We start from the raw sequence: 17,642 nt of genomic DNA, 5'->3' as shown, positions 1-17,642 counted from the left end.
CACAGTTATTTTCTTGATCACCTCTAATTTCCTACTCTGGTTCTAAGTATAATGGGTCAGGTGCTTCCAAGCCCTCTGGAGCCCCAGAGACCCTGATGCGAGACCCTCCTCTGGTACCCAGCCCTGGCCAAAGTGAGCCAAGCCCACACAGGAGGTGATGCTCTTTCTTGGGTAGAAACATCTCTGAGGTGAAGCTAGCCAAGAAAGATCATCCAGAAAAAACACTCTTTCCACAAACCCCTACAGAAAAATATTTTTCTCTGTTTAGAAGGCCCGTCTCTGTTCAAACAGCCTTGGGTTTTCCCCATAAGTGCTGTGATGTACCAACAATTCCCTGCCATGGCACTTGGGAAGACCTCCACTCTGAAGCTGTGAGGTGTCATCTGCAGCAGATGCACTGCTATGCCTCAAGGGCTCCAGAGATACTCATTCAGTTTTGGAGGTAAATGTGTGACTAAATAGAGGTTAGTATTTTGAAAACTTGAGTTACAAGAAAATTTTTCACACAACTTTACTGCTATATGAAATTTCAAATTTTATATTTTTACTTATTAGTCTTGATTCTAGATTAAAAAAAAAACGTGGAACTGTATCAAAAGCCTGCAGGACAGAAGGTCCTATCTGCTGTCACCTCTGTTTGAAGGTTGTCTATAAGTTGGGTTGTCTCTTCTGACACCAGGATTTTAGTAAGCAACCAACATCACTGTTTTTTTTTTAGTTATCACAGAAAGGTTCATACCATTATGGAGTTCCAGTCATTTAAGATATTGGTCTAAGAAAGACAGAATGTCTCAGCTAAATTTTAAACAGCTCAGTGAAACAGCCCATGAAGTTTGAGTTGGATAAAAGTCATAGGAAATAAACAGTTATGAAGGCAGAAGGCCAAAACAAGATTTAAAAGGCTTGTGAACTCTATCCAGAAAGGATCAGGGGAAATTAAAATGATTACCTAAGAGCTGGATCCCGGCAGGTATATTTTAAATTAGCATCTCCTGAAACCTCCTTTCTATGCTTCAGTTTCTCACAGCTTTGCTATGAATATGGTTTATGAGGTTTTGAAAAGAAAATCTTTAGGATTATAAAATACCTTCTTTCCTATCCCCATGCATCTAAGTTCTTCGCAGACACTGTTAAGTTTATCCTGTCTCCCTCCTTTTCTTCACCCTCTAGGAGCTGAGGAAGCAGGCTTTCCCAATTTTCCATGAAGAACTATTAAAAACTCCTTATGGCAAAGAGTAAGTCTCTGTCTATTGTCTGCAGCTACCTTCACTTACAGAAGACTTTTCTCCCTCTCCACTTCCTGGTTTTGGCTGTGGTGGAAAAGTTTGACCTCCCCTCTAAGCCTGTCCTCCTTCCCTTTCTCATTCTTTATCCTCTACACAATACTCTAACTGATACTTCTTTTCATCTCAACTCTTCTTGCCATCTCCTATCCCTTCAATTCCTCTCCATCATCCTTGCCCCCTAATTTTAGCTCTGGATTCTCCTGGTTCTTTACATTTCAATCTTCTAGCTGAGATACCAGCCTCAGTATCATGAGCTTTCTTAATCTGCAGCTTCATGTGCTCTTCCCTCATTTGTAGCTCCTTCATAACTCCTCTTACCCATGAAAACGACCATCCACTTTACTTTCTCTTAGACAAACAGCTCCCTGCCAAGCACTGATGCTTCCCCTGCTCTTACAGCTCATCTACCTGCCACAGATACTTCACTTCATGACACAAACTCTTATACAACCTTTCTGTAGCTTATTCTCTTCTGACTCATCTTTCACCATCTTAGGAAAAAATAATCTTGGCTCTGCTTTGCCACTCCCTGCTTTCTCATTACCCTTTCCTTTTCCCCTTCAGCTTTGTTGGATATGCTTCTTGCAATAAATATCCAGAGTCTTTTCTTCCACTTCTACCCTAGACTCTTCCCAAAACCTCTCTAGCAGTCCACACACACACACAAAAAAAAAAAACAACAACAAAAAAAAAAAAAAAAAAAAACAAAAACAAAAAACACAAAAAACAAACAAAAAACCACAACCACCAACCCAAACCACATAGTAATCTCATAATTGTCAAATATTTCAACTTCTGGCTCTCTCAAGTAACTTCAACATAACCTCAAATCCCCAAATCCTATTCTCTCTTGGCTTTTATGTCTCTTATCTCCTCACTCTTTTACTTTTTTTCTCTAGAAACTTCTCATTTTTTGATAAACTTTGAATCTTTGATATTATTCCTCAAATCACCTTCTTTCCTGCTTCTTCCAAGTGTACTTGGGAAATCCCAGTCACATCAATTTTTACAGTATTTTACATTTTTTGTCAACACAATCTGAGATTAATTTTTTTACTGATTTCATCCTTGGTGCTGCTGTGTTGGTGCTTTAATGTAAATTAAACTCTTTTGATAATCCACATTCAGATTGATTTTCTGTGGTAATGCAAGAATGATATAATTAAACTAAACCAGAAGTACTATTCCTCTTATTCTTCTAATCATTGTCCACACAGACAATACTCTGGATGCAGAAATTCCTTCATTAATTCCAAAATCCAGTTTCTGGCTCTTTTCTTTTTATTGGTCTATTTTTCTACCTTGTCTATGTCTTGGTCTCCGGAAACACCTCATTCTTTGTGCAAATTTCTCACTACCAAGGTCTTGCTCCTCTTTGATCTTTCCATGGCACTAGGAGTACTCCTGAAATGCTTGGCAGTTAATAGCTGATCATTGATTTAAGTAGGAAGTGAGAAACCTGAATATTTTATCGGATCTGGGCCATAGACCCCCCTTAGGGAGCTTTTATCCACATAAACTCAGAGTATCTGTGTAGAATGCAAAGGTGTCTGACTCTGCTCGAGACATCTACAATACAAGTACTGCCAGACAATGTCTAGTTTCATATTATATGAATAGACAAGGAGAAGTCAATTCAATTCTGCTCTCTCAAGAGTTTCACTTCATCTTGGGAGCAGAGCAAACACCAGACTTCCTCCCTCGCCCCAGGATGACACAGAGGGATGCAGTCCTTCTGATTCTGGAAAACCCCTAACCAGCTGTTAGGCACTGTTGCTCTATGGAACAGTCTCCCATGGCTCATGCTTTAGAAGTTACTCATGCCCAGGGCAGGGCATGCAGATTAGAGCACTATTCCTCAGGCACACTGGAGCTGGGTGATAAGACTTCACACGGTACCTGTTAGAAACCCTAAATTAATCCAAAACCACAGCATGTCAAGCAGTACAAAAAACTATTTGCATGCTGGATGAGAGGCTGGAAGATGATGACATTTCACTCTGCAGTTGGACGGAGTGTCCTGACCACCATGTATGAAAGCAATGCCCATTATTGCTCAAAATCAAATTGTGAAAAAGGTAACTGGAGTGTAGGAGAGGAGTGGCTCATGGTTTGTTTTTCTGTAAACTGGGGAATCCTGGCCCGAGATAGGAAAAATTTACTGGAACAACAATGAGGTAAGAAAACTAACAGCAACAAACTAGTAACAAAAACGTACAAAGAGAGGGTGATTTACATACAAAAATGTTCACAAAAGCTGGGATTATGGAAAAAAAAATGGTGGACAGACCCTTTGCCCACCATGGATTCCCAAGACCCTAAAGGAATGCCCATTTTTCCTGAAAACAAGAGAGTCCCTTTCTCCTCAGCTCCTGGCAATGATTTAAGATGGTATGAAATAACATTAGAGTCTTGGTCACACACACACAGCTCCAAGCTCTACCTCTGCACGGCTGCTACAAAAAAACAAACTTGTCCTTGACCAAAACTGGACACACTTTTGTTTAATCTTTTATATTTGAATGTTGTTCTGTTAGTTTTACCACTACCTTATTGTACAATAAAAGCATTTTACATTTTGATTGATAACAACATTCAACATTATTTATTTGTTATATTTCTTATAACTTTCATGAAAAAAAACCCAAAGAAAGTTTAAACATTAAAAAAAAAATCAGGCAAACCCTTACTCCATGTTTCACTGTTGAGAGTAGATTTTTGCAGTGGTAAATGCACCTACAGAAAGCACTTGGCCTCATTCTCTAGGTGTTGGAGTTTCTTTAATTGTGTCATGTGGTGAAGCTTTGCTGATTACCTGGAAACACTAAGAGCTGAGGTTTCAAATGTGTGTGGCTTCAGTTACACATTTCAGGACTTAGGGGACTTTCTCTGTCAGTTTGGTCCCTTGAGCATCAGAACCGTAAATGAAGCCATTAGACCATTTGATGGTCATCACCTCTGAAAACATAGCATCATTTAGATTTCAAATGTCATGTCACACTCTAATTTAAAAAAAAAAAAAAAAAAAAAAAACAACACAAAAAACCCCCACAACACCACACCACTTAGAAACAAAACTTACTGCTGTGACAGAACCACATTCATCTTCAGAGAACATTCCAAGAGACGGATTCAGAGGTCATAAAACATGGTTCTTCAAGGGATGAATGAGATCCCAAATTTGCTTTACATACGCAGAGGAGAAATCACTTTATTCCATCCTTCTATTTAAAAAATGCAGATTTTTTTTCTTCATGTCAGAAGGCGTGGTCAACCATCTCTTCCTCTCCATGACCTTTGTACTCCTGCAAAAATCAGAGAAAAGGAACAAGAGGAGCAGAGACTGGAAAGAATCTATTCTGAGAGGGGGACAGAAGGGTGGGAGGTCAGACCAGTCAGGTATGAGTTGCTTGTTCTCTGGCATACTAGGCAGTTGCAAATTCACGAAGACACACAGAAATGAAAGATCTTGAGGACAGTGCTATCAATAGATTACCTCAGAAGGTAAATTTAGAACTATTTTCAATCAGCAGGACCATGAACTATCAAATATATGGGACCTTCTTGGGCGCTGCAGAAATGGTTAAGCATCCACATTCTGCACAGCAACGCGCACTACCAACCACATTTGACAGACAAACCCTCTCAGTAGGGTGAGAATATCATGTCACTTAAATTCTCATAGCAACATTTTCAAACAGGGCAATATAAATAATTGTGGCAAAGAATAGATGCATGGATAGACAGACAGATTAATGTCTTATGTCTATAGAATTAATTACAAATTTGGATAAAGAAACATTTCCTGTACAGGTAAGTTCATAGCCAGTCTGTGGGATGGAGAAAACTTTCCTTGCTGCTTGCTGAAAAACCCCCACCAAACCAATTAACCAAACAAACATAAAACCCCCACTTTTTAATTATTCCTTAAGGAACACATAAAACCAGCTTCTGATTAGAAGCAAGCCAAATGCAGTTAAGCAATGTGTATAATATGAAGAAAAAAAATGCACTTCTCTTTATGCTGACATAAGTAACATTGCCTATTAACCAGGACAGCAATATATTCAGGAAAGAAAATGATGCAGAATCTTTTATACAACAAACAACAACTTGTGAAAATGAGCCACAGGTGAGATAGGAGAAAACAAAATCCAAGCAGTGAATGTAATATTTAATACTCAAATTTACATCTTACAGTGTTAGGAAAGTTATTAGCATGAAAAGCCCAAGGAAGACAGTGACAGCAAGATAACACATGATCCTCAGGAGTCCCATGCTGAGGTTTGCATTTTAATGCTTCAGAACACACATTTGCTGGAGACCCAAGGAGTCTGTGCACTGGAAATGGAGTTGTATGTGATGAAAGACAAGCAGACCAGTCATGGTTTATGAAGAAGTGCAGGGAGCAGAAAGACATTTCATAGGCATCTGATAAAAGCCTCTACTTCAAATCCTCCAGAGTCAATGAAGCAGAGAAAGTCCTCTGGCTGGTGTGAGCAAAGAACTGGTAATGCTGAGCAAGTGAAGAGCATATTCATCACCGTGGCATGGGAGAAGTTGTATGAAGGATGAGAAAAGCCCTCCAAAGCACCCCAAACCCAGGCAGTAATTATATCAGCCATTTGACCAACTGAAACCACTGTTAGCCTCTAACAGAGGCACAGTTGTACAGCCAAACATTCACAATCTTAGTCACGTAGAAACAGCTTCCAGTAAAGATGACACAGGACTATTAGAGGAATTTGCACATTCCTTCAGGAACTGATGGATTTCTTTTGAGTCTTTATTCTCATCCAGGGCTGCCAACTTCATCTTTACAGTTCTTATTCCTTATTTCCCCCAAGAACCTAATAAATGGAATATTGTCCCCAGAGTTATGATTTTTCCTATTAGAGGAAATATGGCTTAGTGAGAGTCGACTGGCTTATGCTACAAATTTCCTAAATGGTTGATTTGAATATGTATATTTAAAAACTTGGCCATGAACCTTAGTTTGGGGTAGAAAGGAAACACTGTTCTCCAATTTTTCGTTTAAGAAAAATAGTAAACGTCATACAAAATTCATCACCAATCCCAAAGAGCTGATATACCAGCCTTTCTTTCCTTTAGCCTTTCTTTGTGTAATTCCTTTATATGATCCAGGGATGCTGGGAGAATAAAACTGTCCTTCCTCACACAGGAACCAATCCTGTCAGGCTAGGAATTCTCTCTGGCTCTGAAGCTGCCAGAGCCACTAAAATCAATAGAGTTATCATCATTTGCAGCAATGGCAGGCAGTGTAAGGTCCTTCTGTTCCTTGGCAGTCTGCACCTCTAGCTCAAAACCATAAATAAAGTGTCTTATCCTACAGGCAGGGAACTAGCACTGCTGCTGGATCCAGTGAGCAGTGGTACCAGCTGGAACCCAGACAGGCTGGGAAGAGATAACTCAGGGACATCCCCATCCCAGCCCCTCTCTGACACATACATACACACACACACACACCCCCCCCCCAGAAAAAGGTGACAAAGGCATTGTTGTCTGTTGCACAGCCCTCTTATCAGAGGGTAGAAATGAGCTGAGACACAGACTTCTTGTTTACCACAGCATGAAAAGGACCCTGGCTTATTCCTCTTTAAAGCTTAGCCATCCTGACTCCAGCTATTCACCAACTCTGGCCACAGCAAGCTCCTACTGTACATTTCCCTTGCAGCCTCTGACTGCTGCTTATTTCCTGCTAAATTATGACTGCAGGTATTGGCTTACAGACTCTGACTGCAGGCTTTTACCCAGCTAGACTGCGACTGCAAGTTCCAACAGCAGACTGACCTCACAGCAATGATTCTCTCACCCCAGGATCCTCCTTCACATGATTCCTCCTCACCAGCTAACCCACTCCCTTTCATCACACTTACCTTTTTTAGATATAGCTGTGACTCATCAAGGGCGCGGCTGTATTGGGTAATTAACACGGCTGTTTCTTATCAGGGGCAAGGTCACCTGTGTTCCCTTCTCCTACAGTTGTCAATCTGTTGATTGGATCGTTTTAATTCTTGAGAACTGAAACCACTAAAATAAACTATTTAAAATCAAAAAGGATCCATAAGACTTTTACAGTATTTTTTGTTTGTTTGTTCAAATTACTGCTCTATCATCACCAAATAACTTCACAATAATTAGCTGAAATCAGCTGGAAGCTGGAATTATGGCAACTTCCATGAAATGGAAGTTATCTAGTGGTGAATCAAATATTTCAGGAATAAAGCTCAAAACCAGGGGTGTAGGAGATACCACATATCCGACTTAACAGGAGTGGACCAGAGACAGAATTAAACACAGTCCTTGTAATTTTCTAGGCAAAGGCACAGTGATAACTGTGGTAGCAGTTCGTCCTTCACCACTTCATACTCTGGTATTTCATAGCAAAAATGAAACTAATTAAATTAGTCACTAACTGTTGGAACCCTGGGTACTGAGAATTTTAGACTTTCTGTGCTGACATGCACTGACCCCCAAGAAAACATTGCATTTGACCTGAGGCCTTGGAAAAGGCTTCCAAAATGGGATGATAGCACTGGGTGTGTAGATTGAATAGAAGTGTGTAATATCATATGGTGGAAAACTTAGAGTTTAAGGTTTTCAAATATAGTAATGTATATAAAGCAAGATGGAGGTCTGAGGGTAGAGGCTGGTCCTTCTTTTTCACCTTCTTCATGGGTTTAGGCAGCAGCATTTTGTAACTGGATAAAAAAACTCCACATTGCAGACTATGGATGGTTGGCTCTTGGGCTAAAAGTAAAAATAATTTAGGTGTCTTTTCTCAACTAGACAATTAAAGGCCTTGTAAAGAGATAGAGAGGGAGCCATTTTTACTTAGTTAGCTAGAAGCACTATAGAACTCATGGCTTGTGAGACTGTAATATAGATAAGAATTAATAAACATCTGAGTCCGAACACAAAATACTGTTTCGAGCATTTAATCCCGACTCTGGCAAAAAGAAGATAAATGCAACAACTAACTATATTCCTAGGATTTTTTGGAAGTAAGTTTTGTTTACAAACTTTACCTGACATAAGAGACCTTTTAAGGTGTTTCAAACAACATTCCAAGTAGACTGATTTTGCTCCTTCCCCTTCTCTTCAGCGCTCTTCTTTTGGCAGCATCTTTACATTTTCTAATAGAATTCAAGCAAATGCTGCTCACAAAAGCATACTGGAAAATAACACACCTTATGTATATTTTCATGAAGCCAGATTTACTTTATATCATCTATTTGATTCTATATGTTTCGGCTAGTCTTTTTTGGTCACCTGAATTGGTCGCCCTGGGTTCAAGTAGACCGAGTCACGTTTTTTCTGCAATGCTGCATTGCATGCAAAATAATCTTGTGTCCAGTTCCCCAAAGACATCTTTATGATGTTTTAATTAAATCCTGACCCCACAGCTGTGAGGTGTTGATGAGGAGTTCTATTATACAACAGAAGAAGGGTTATGGCTGTGGCACTGTGGGAGCAACAGCACCAATACATCAGCTGTCCTTTGGCAGCCAAATGCAGGTTCTAGGGGAAAAAATCGAGGAAAGGCTATCAGATAAGAACTCTGCTTTTAAAATGACCAGCCTATGCAGCCAAAGTGAGTGGTCTTCTCCTAAGTGTTTTCCTGAGAGTAGGGGTTTAACCTTACTGTTGCTAACCCAACCTCTTCCCCTATCAGAGCCAGTTTTCACTCCTGTAGTTTCCTTAATACAAGCTGAGCAGTACCACTGAACATCTCAAGAGTCAGGGGAAAATTGAAGGCTTTCATCAGCCCAATGCCTTAACCAAAGCCTTCTATTATCCCTGTTCCCACTCTTTTCCTACAACTGTGGGGTATACAGCAATTAAGGTAGAGATCATGCAGGCAGACTTTTAAAACAGACAGCTTGTATACTCCAAATGGGTGAAGCTGATACAGCATGGATCTGTACGAGCTGCTTCAGCACTGCCAGCCTAAGGTGCAATCCATGCCTTGCTGCATTCAGCTGCAGCTGCACTAAGCATCCCTCAAGCTTGGTATTGCAAAGCTAGTTTATCTCTGCTACCTAATGTAGTAAGGTAAATGACTACTAATGAATATGGTATGCTCTCTTAAGGAAATGGTTTAGGGGTGGACTTGGCAGTGTTGGGTTTATGTTTGGACTCAATGTTCTTAAGGCTCTTTTCCACATAAATGACTCTATTTTATGATTCTATATTGCACAGAAGCCACTGAGGCATAAACTGGTCTTCACATTTCTCTGCACACCTCTTATCACCACCATCAAAAAGCCCATTGCTGAATGTGTCTTGTAGTGCTGAAGCATTCTCAGCAACTTATCTGCCCTGGAAGGTGTGGGATTTGGATGCAATGGCAAGCAGACCCCAGCTAGAGACTGATGAAAGATTTGAGTTCAGCAACAAGATTTTCAGAACAAGGAAGGAAGGTCCTGAAATCATCGGCTGGGATTTTACAAAGGGCCCTGAGCAATTTATGAATGCTAAATTTCATTGTGTCCCATGAGAAAAGCACCGGGAGGGAAAGAACTTGGTAAAATGTCAAGCATGAGTAGAGACCAGATAAGACTCCTTCTATAAAATTAATTTGGAATAACTTTGGGTTTCATTTCAGTGCAGAGAGATGAGGGTCAGGGGTTTTTATCTTCTTCTAAAGTGATGCTGTTATTCCTTCTCACATTTCTATAATAGACTTCTATGAATTGCAATCAAATAATCACCAGCAGGATTCAGGTTTATTGCCTAAGTCAAATGCATCATCTTTACATCAGTTTAGGAGAGCATTACAGCCATGTGTAGTAGTCTAGATCCTCTTAAAAAAAAAAAAAAAAAAGAGTAGTATTTTAATTTAACAACAAGGCTTTTTTTCCATCTAAAGGCTAAGTAAATCACCATTATCAAAGTTAGTCCTAATTACACTATATGGCACAAAAAATTATATAAATACTAATGTGTATGCTGAGCTTTGGAACTTGCTATCTCCCACCGGCTGTATGTTCCTAAAAAAAAAAATCTAGTAGTAACTCTGGAAGAGGAACTGGAATGCTATCACACCTCAGGCACAGTCCTTTTGCATCATCTTAGGACATTTATCTGGGAAGTGAGTTTCAGTTTGATATTCTTTATACTAAAAAAGGTTCAACCTCACAACTCCCTCTTCTGAGGAAAGACACTTAACCATCTTATCTAATATTAAGTTTATGAGCAGGCCTATGTTATGGAGGCCACGAGAATGCCACTTAGGTATGAAGTATCTTTTGAGGTCAAGACATGAACTCCACCGTTGATACTGACATAGCCATCATATGTATCCTCCTCATGAATGGAGAAAGTAGGGAAGTGAATGGAAAAAATGAATGTGGTTTAATTTTTATCCCTGCTGGAAAGTTTTGTCACTAGATTTTCCATCACATATATCAAGACAGTTTTGAAGGAAGAAATACAAAGTAGTGTTTTGTATCCCCACATAAGATAAAAGCCCTTAAGAGGTGGTTTGAAGAGTTGAACCAGGTGTGCAGTTCCCTTGCTTCTGGCTCCCAGGCTCAAATCAAGTTCACAATGGTCAAAGCTTGTGCCCTTGCGAGGTGCCCTAACAGAAGGTCCTGACTACATCTAGGTCCAGCTGGGAGGGCCTACAGGGCCAGCTTTTGCATGTGAGAAAAGTATACTGTAATATCTGGGCCATTCACTTGAGAGTTGGACTTGATGACCCTTGGGGTCCCTTCCAACTTAGAACAGTCTGTGAGCCTAATGGATTCTGTGATCTATGCATTGATCAAGTGGCTCTGGCACACAGATGTAATAGTTTCCTGAGAGTGTCAACAAAGACTCCACATGTGTTTGGCAGCACCCAGATTAAATGCCCGACTCCTTTCATCCCTGTTCTGCTTGATGTTCTGTTTGTGTGGGACAGGTTCTTTGTCTTGTTTAAGCCTCCAAATACAGTGCAGTGTGTTCAGACCACAGTCATTCACTCAGTGCACACATCTTATACCATAACAGCCTATTGCACTGGGAATGGAAGAAGTCTGATCCAATAACCCCCTTTCCACTTTGTAGGAGAAGCATCTTAATACTTCCATATACTGAAATCTGAAATGCTCACAGAGCCCTGAGGACAAAGCATCAGATGTCATGCAGAGGAACATAGGCTGCCACACACAATTTCAATATCTAGCATTTATTCAATTTATTTTTCTTTCTTTTTCTGTGCCTTGTGGACAACTTTTTTTTTTTTTTTTTTTTTTCTTTTCTTTTCTTTTCTTTTCTTTTTTTTTTTCCCTGTCTTAATAAACTGGGGTTTTTTCACTTTTACCCCCTGGTATCCATTTCTCTCATTGGTAAAAGAAAAGGGAATTACTGAACCCTTTCTCCTTGGAGGAAATGCTCATTCCAGGGTGTTTTCTCTCAAAATTTATCTCAAAACCAAGACACATGCTTTATACAATACCCTGGCTTTACTAAATCTGCCAGTAGTACCTCTGACAACAGTGCAGAAATTCCCTCTGCAAATAGAAAGCTCATGTTATATTGGACATCCTGAGCTGGTAACTTTCAAGATTTGTCCATGTTTCTAGCACTGGACAGGGGGATGTAACTTGCTTATAAATCATTCAGTTCAAACTTTCATGAGAGTGTTCTTTTTATACTGCTTCTGTTCAGCATGAATTTGATGCTTTCAAAGTTGGGCATTAATTTTTTCTTAATAAGATATCATCATAAAACATGCAATTTAGTGCTTCGTTTCTTCCAATTTCCATATAGGAATCCGACTCTGTTAAATTTGAGCTTCAATCCCCCCGGCCCTTCATGTAACTCGTGCTATAGACTATGAAGGGTTACCGACCCATAGCAAATAAATTAATAAGCTTGCATAATTATATTTGAGTCATTTTATTTCAGACCGTGAAATCAAAATCTCTGTTCACATTAGTGCAGGAATTGCTCTAACTAGCCATTGGGGCTCCCTTGATATACCATCTGCAAATGCAGCAGACTGGCACCTGCTGGACTAAAGAATCCGTACTCATAGATTGAATGCATAGTTTTTTCCCATTACCTTTTCTGGGCATCAGTTTTGAATCCTATTTCTATGCATTTCCTGTTTCAAAAGAGTAATTCTGCCTTACAGGATGATCTTTGTCTTTTGCAGTCAACAGTTGCTGGAAAGTCTCACATCACTACCAGCTAGGTCAGATTACTTGGTCTCCAGCTGTCTTGGGGTGCAGTGCAGAATGTGTTGGCACATCCACCAGAGAGGACTCTTAGAAAGCCTGGGAAGCAAGGCTGTGCTTCCCATGAGAAAATGTGTCACACCACTGTCGCTTGGCCTCCTATGCATCCTCTGCTGAAAGAACACGGTCTTTATGACAGCTTGAGTCTTTGGAGATTCTTACTTGGCTTTTCTTGGCTCCATTTCACCTCAGGATCGCATTAAATTGGAGGCCTGGGAAAGTTCTGCATCTTGGATTGCTGCTGTCTCCAGGAGTCTAACTGAGCTTGAAAAATAGTTCTAACTTCTATACCTTGTAATGTGGTACAAAGGATAAGGCTGGTAAAGTTAACATCTAAGTTACTGTGATCATAGCTATGGACACCTTAGGATCCATTATGGAGAGATGTCCATTACACACAACATGGAGTCATGAAGAGGGATCTTCCTGCTCCTGCTGTATGCTTAAAGGGCCAAAACAGGACCATCATTCCATGCATTTCCCCACTGCAGAGACTCACAGAACACTATTTCTGCCCATAACTAACAACAATATGGACAGCCTGTCAACTGACTGACCACCTGGCATCCCTCAACAAAACAGCTGCACACAGCTGAATTGTGAGTTGGGCCAGCTGCCATCTGCAGCTGGATGCGAGTTGCCCACATACACCATGGTGAGGAGGAAGAGGAATGTGAGAGGATCTTAACTGAGAAAATAGAATTGCAATGTGCTCCAGAATGGGAGATTAGTTCACTGCATTACTTATGATGTATTAGTCAAATAATGGTACAGACAAGCATTTAGAGCTGCATGGAGTTCACAAAGTTAACAGGGCTATATCCATGAGCAACTTTTAGACACTGAGTTAGTTCATTGGTGGCTATAAAAGTGTCAGACCTTAACCAGTCTCTGCATAGTAAGTCTCAAATGCAGTGGCTTCTGGATGGTAAGAGAATACATCAAAGGAAGGATCATGCTGCATGTGTCCTGTGCCGATATACTTTTCCTAAACATCTGCTGGTAGCCCTGTCAGCCTAGTATACTGAGCTAGATGTCCCTATAATCTAGGAGGAGAGTTCTCATGCCCTTCTAGAGGAGGATCTGTGGGTAGATAGGTCACGGTAGCAGAAAAATGACATTTTTTCCAGCTCCTTTACAGCAGAAACGCCTCAATTCTCCCCTCAGTAAGCTTGTTGAAGTTCCCACTCTCCGCAATGCAACTTGTATTTGAATAGCTGAGGAAAGAACTTCTGGAATTCGCATTTCTCTATGTTTAATATAACTTGAGAAGAGTTTACCTGTCTGGAATTTTGGATACAGCTATTTCATACAGGGGTGATTTTTAGCAGATGTAGCCATTTTATATTTATAAAGTTAGCAATGATTTTGGCACAGGAGGTTGTGTGCAAGAAAGCCAATGAGAGAAAATATGAATCAGAAATGAAAGTAAATCTAAGCAGAAATGAAAGCAGCTGCTGGCTTCCAGCATAGCATTCCAAAAGTTTAATTGTGCAGTCATCACCCTTTTAAACTTAAACCATACAGAGTTTGGCAAGAGAAAAAACAGAAACAACAACAAAAAAAAAAACAAAAAAACCCCACACAAACAAACAAAAAAACCCCACAAACCAAAAACAACAACAACAACAACCCCCAAAAAAACCAAACCAACCCCCCAAAAACAAACAAAAACAACAAAACCCCCCCCCACAAACAAACAAACAAACAAACACCCAAAAAACCACCACACAGCAACACACTTCATGTCACATTAAGGGACACACAAAAAGATGATTTTGTAATTTACGTGCTGACTTCCTTTGAACATCCTTCTCGTTTGTGTCCAGCCTTTCCAAGCGCCGCACATGGGAGATGCCAGGTCCATTGCAGACGTGGTGGACCAGCCAACAGGGGGCAGCCAGAGGACAGGAATGAACATCAGAGTCCCACAGCCCTGCACCCTGCACTGGAGAGCCCAGAAAAGCAACAGTCAATCACCCTACCAGCAGCCTGCTAGCCGGTCTCTAGACTGATTCATTAGACAGACACCTCCCTCCCTTGTCTCATCATTTTGTTATGACACTGGAAGATGTCAGCCTTTCATGGGACAAAAGGACATTCTCAGGAATGCAAAGGACTGAAATATCATCTCATACCCTGGCATGCTTCCAGGACACCAAGGATGTGTGGTCTCCTTAATCACAAGTCCTTTTTTGGTCTTGCTGCATTTTAAGAGACTAGTCTGACTCAAAGACGATATCAAGTTCACCTAAAGTAGCCTGGAGGATTTGCCTTTGAAAGCCATCCAGCCCAAGCTTTACCAAACTAGCCTTTCTGGAACTAAAAACAGACAGAAGGGTCTTACTTGACAGTGCTTTTTTTTCCCCCTTGATTTTCATCTTTGCCCTTGGGAGAAAACAGTTTTCTGCCTCCATTATAATATTTTTGGAAGGTATGTTCCTCTTATTTGGGTGACGTCATTGAGCAGAACAACTAAAGGACAGACACAAGCTATTTTGGAAGGCTGTGTTTTTGCTTCGTGGATGAAGTCATACAAGTGCACCTCAGCTTCATAGCACTGTTCCTACACTGAAAGCCGGTGTTCATGGAAGACCAAGTTAGACTGGGCAGCTTGGCATTGCTGCTGGGTTGGTTGCGGGGTCTTAACGGAGGTTATTGCGATGCCATAAGGTTGTCAGAGCATAAAATTAGAGGCCTGACAAGTAAGGATTTCTCACAGGATCCTATACCTGTGGTGGACCGTGGAGCCAAACATAACCAGCTCTGACTTTCATCTCACACGTGGGATAGTTATAAATAAATGAGAGATTACCCTCCTCCCTGTGAAACAAGAGAAGTGAGGAAAGGAATGTTACCCGATGAAATCACTACAGCCTAATCTTTTCAAAACACTGCTACTGAACTCACACTACTGTCATTTCTTCTTGGCTGCCTCGACTTTCTAGAGCCCTTTTTCAACAATTTCTTACTCTTGAAACTTAAACTCAAGTCTTCTACCTCTGTTTATGAGGTACAGTGAGGTTTTTCTCACATCCACAGGACTTACCTTCCTCAACAGTTGCATCCACCCCCATTGTTCCTTTCAAGGCACTTAATCTATTCATCTATTCTTGTCTACCTCTCTTTTATCAGCCCCAATTTTCATGTAATTTTACATTCTTAAGCAAAAAAGATCCTTTCATTTCTTTTTTCTTAGACTCAGTGTCAAAAGCTCACTCCTACCCCATAACACTCTCCCCACTTCTGCACATTTCTTGTCATCTTCTGGCTCTGATATTTGCTAGCAGACGTGACAAAGACTGGGAGCCACATACACATTCAGAAACTGGAAAAGAACTGTTCAAGATTTTGGCATTTCAACCTGGATGCCAGTCCAGTTCTGTCCCCATCGTTAATTCTAATGGAATCTTTCATCTCTACATTATTGTATTTTCAAGCTCTATAAAGGAAGTTTCTCAAAATTCTTAAGCAATTCAGAGCTCATATCCTAGTCAGAAAGCAATCATGCCTTAAAAAAACAACAACAACAACAACAAAAAAAAGCTGATGGATAAATCATATTTTCAGGGTGGATTCCTACATTCATTGTTCAAATTGCTACATGCTAGCTAGGCCATGGAGAAATGTCAGCTTCTCAGAAACTTTCTTTATAGGCAAGTCCCATTGCCTGCCTAAAAACTGTTCAATGAGTTAGCAAAAGAAAAGCCTTTGTTCCTTGTTCCACTTCTTTTCTTTTTTTTCTGAGGGACACAGCTGGCCCTCTCTTATGCTCCCTCAAACACCTTGGATTTGTGAATGGCTACAAAGAGACATGCATGCTCACTAGATCCTAGAGACATTTACTAGGAGCACTGAGCAAATAAGAGCAAGATACTCAAGGTCTGCCAGCACATGTGAAAGACTGAGATGGCTCAAGCTCCAGATGAGCAAAATGTTTCTTTACACATTATTGCTCCAAGTCAGCCCCAGTTTATTGTCCATCAGGGCCAAAGACTGTCTGTCCAATTCAATGGGACCACACTGGGACCCAGATAACATATTTCAGAAAGTCTCCTGAGAAAGAGCAGGAGCATTAGCAAAGCAGCGCATGAATTAAAGCAGGCTTGATCCTCTTTAGTGTACACTCTGAGCCTGGGGCCCACTAAGAACCTTCTGATCACTTAATCTGCCTATCTGGAGGATCTGTACATATACGAGAAAATCCTGGTAATCAAGAGTGTAGATAATAGCATTATTATTTTAGTCCCATAAACGTTTGAAAATAAATGTTTTCTTCTCCAGTGCAATCTGATAGGTAAAAATCCACACACGCTGAAAAACAGACCTGCCAGAAAACTGTGGAAATGTAATATGAATAAAAGCGAGGATGAAGTATCTCAGAAGGTAGAACACACTAAGTAAGAACATTTTTACGGGATATATGTTTTCCAGTCTTCAGGTGTAATCACAAAGTACTGATAAACAACATACAGCTGATAGTGTTTCATGGGAGGTATCAGAAAGCATAACCGTATTTACATACTGTAGCTGTGTACCCAGAACCCTTGGACCATGACAGGCAGGAGCAGAAGGCAAAAGGAGACTGAGGTGCGGCTAAGACAGAGTCTGGCAACTCCCTCTATCCAAGGGATGGGGAGCTGGGAATGTTGGGGCAGTGGGGGACAGGAGAGAAAGCCCGCAGCCAGAGAAGGGCAGACCAGGTCTGGCATGCTGGTGAGTGACCACAGCAGTTGCAGTCCTATTCTGGTGCCCCCCTAGAAATGCAGTATCTGCTCGAGCCCTACTTAGCCCATTATGTCACTCCTAAAGCCAAAGAAAAATGTTGACGACTCAAAGACAGGACTGCAGGATGGAGTGTTACTGATATAGTTCAGCTGGTAAGAGTGGATAGTCCAGTCCTCTCTCAGGGCTGTAACAACAGCAGAGCAGGAGCAAATCCTGTAAATGGGGTCAACAGTTTCTCCTAGCGTTTGCATCTCTGACTAAATGAACTCTTCATCTTTCCTGGTATAATTTCCTTCTGATCGTGAGGGAATTAGAGCAAGGACCAGAGGTCACTGCTATGACAAAGCATAGGTTTGGGAACAACAGTGGATAACTTCAA

At 40.7% G+C, this 17,642-nt stretch overlaps 1 long non-coding RNA gene across 1 annotated transcript in view; it reads right to left on the bottom strand.

Moving 5' to 3' along the window:
* LOC120751127 (uncharacterized) overlaps positions 1-17,642 on the bottom strand; it is a 42,300-nt gene that overhangs the window by 10,436 nt on the left and 14,222 nt on the right. The window contains exons 7-8 of the long non-coding RNA XR_009207642.1: positions 14,325-14,483; positions 4,369-4,591 (exon numbers count right to left, since the gene is read on the bottom strand). This is a non-coding gene — a long non-coding RNA (uncharacterized LOC120751127). The remainder of the gene's footprint in view (positions 1-4,368; positions 4,592-14,324; positions 14,484-17,642) is intronic.

This window comes from Hirundo rustica, chromosome 3, assembly GCF_015227805.2.
Source record: "Hirundo rustica isolate bHirRus1 chromosome 3, bHirRus1.pri.v3, whole genome shotgun sequence".
In the NCBI taxonomy this organism is placed as follows: Eukaryota; Metazoa; Chordata; class Aves; order Passeriformes; family Hirundinidae; genus Hirundo; species Hirundo rustica.
This window is presented reverse-complemented; position numbering and strand designations above follow the sequence as displayed.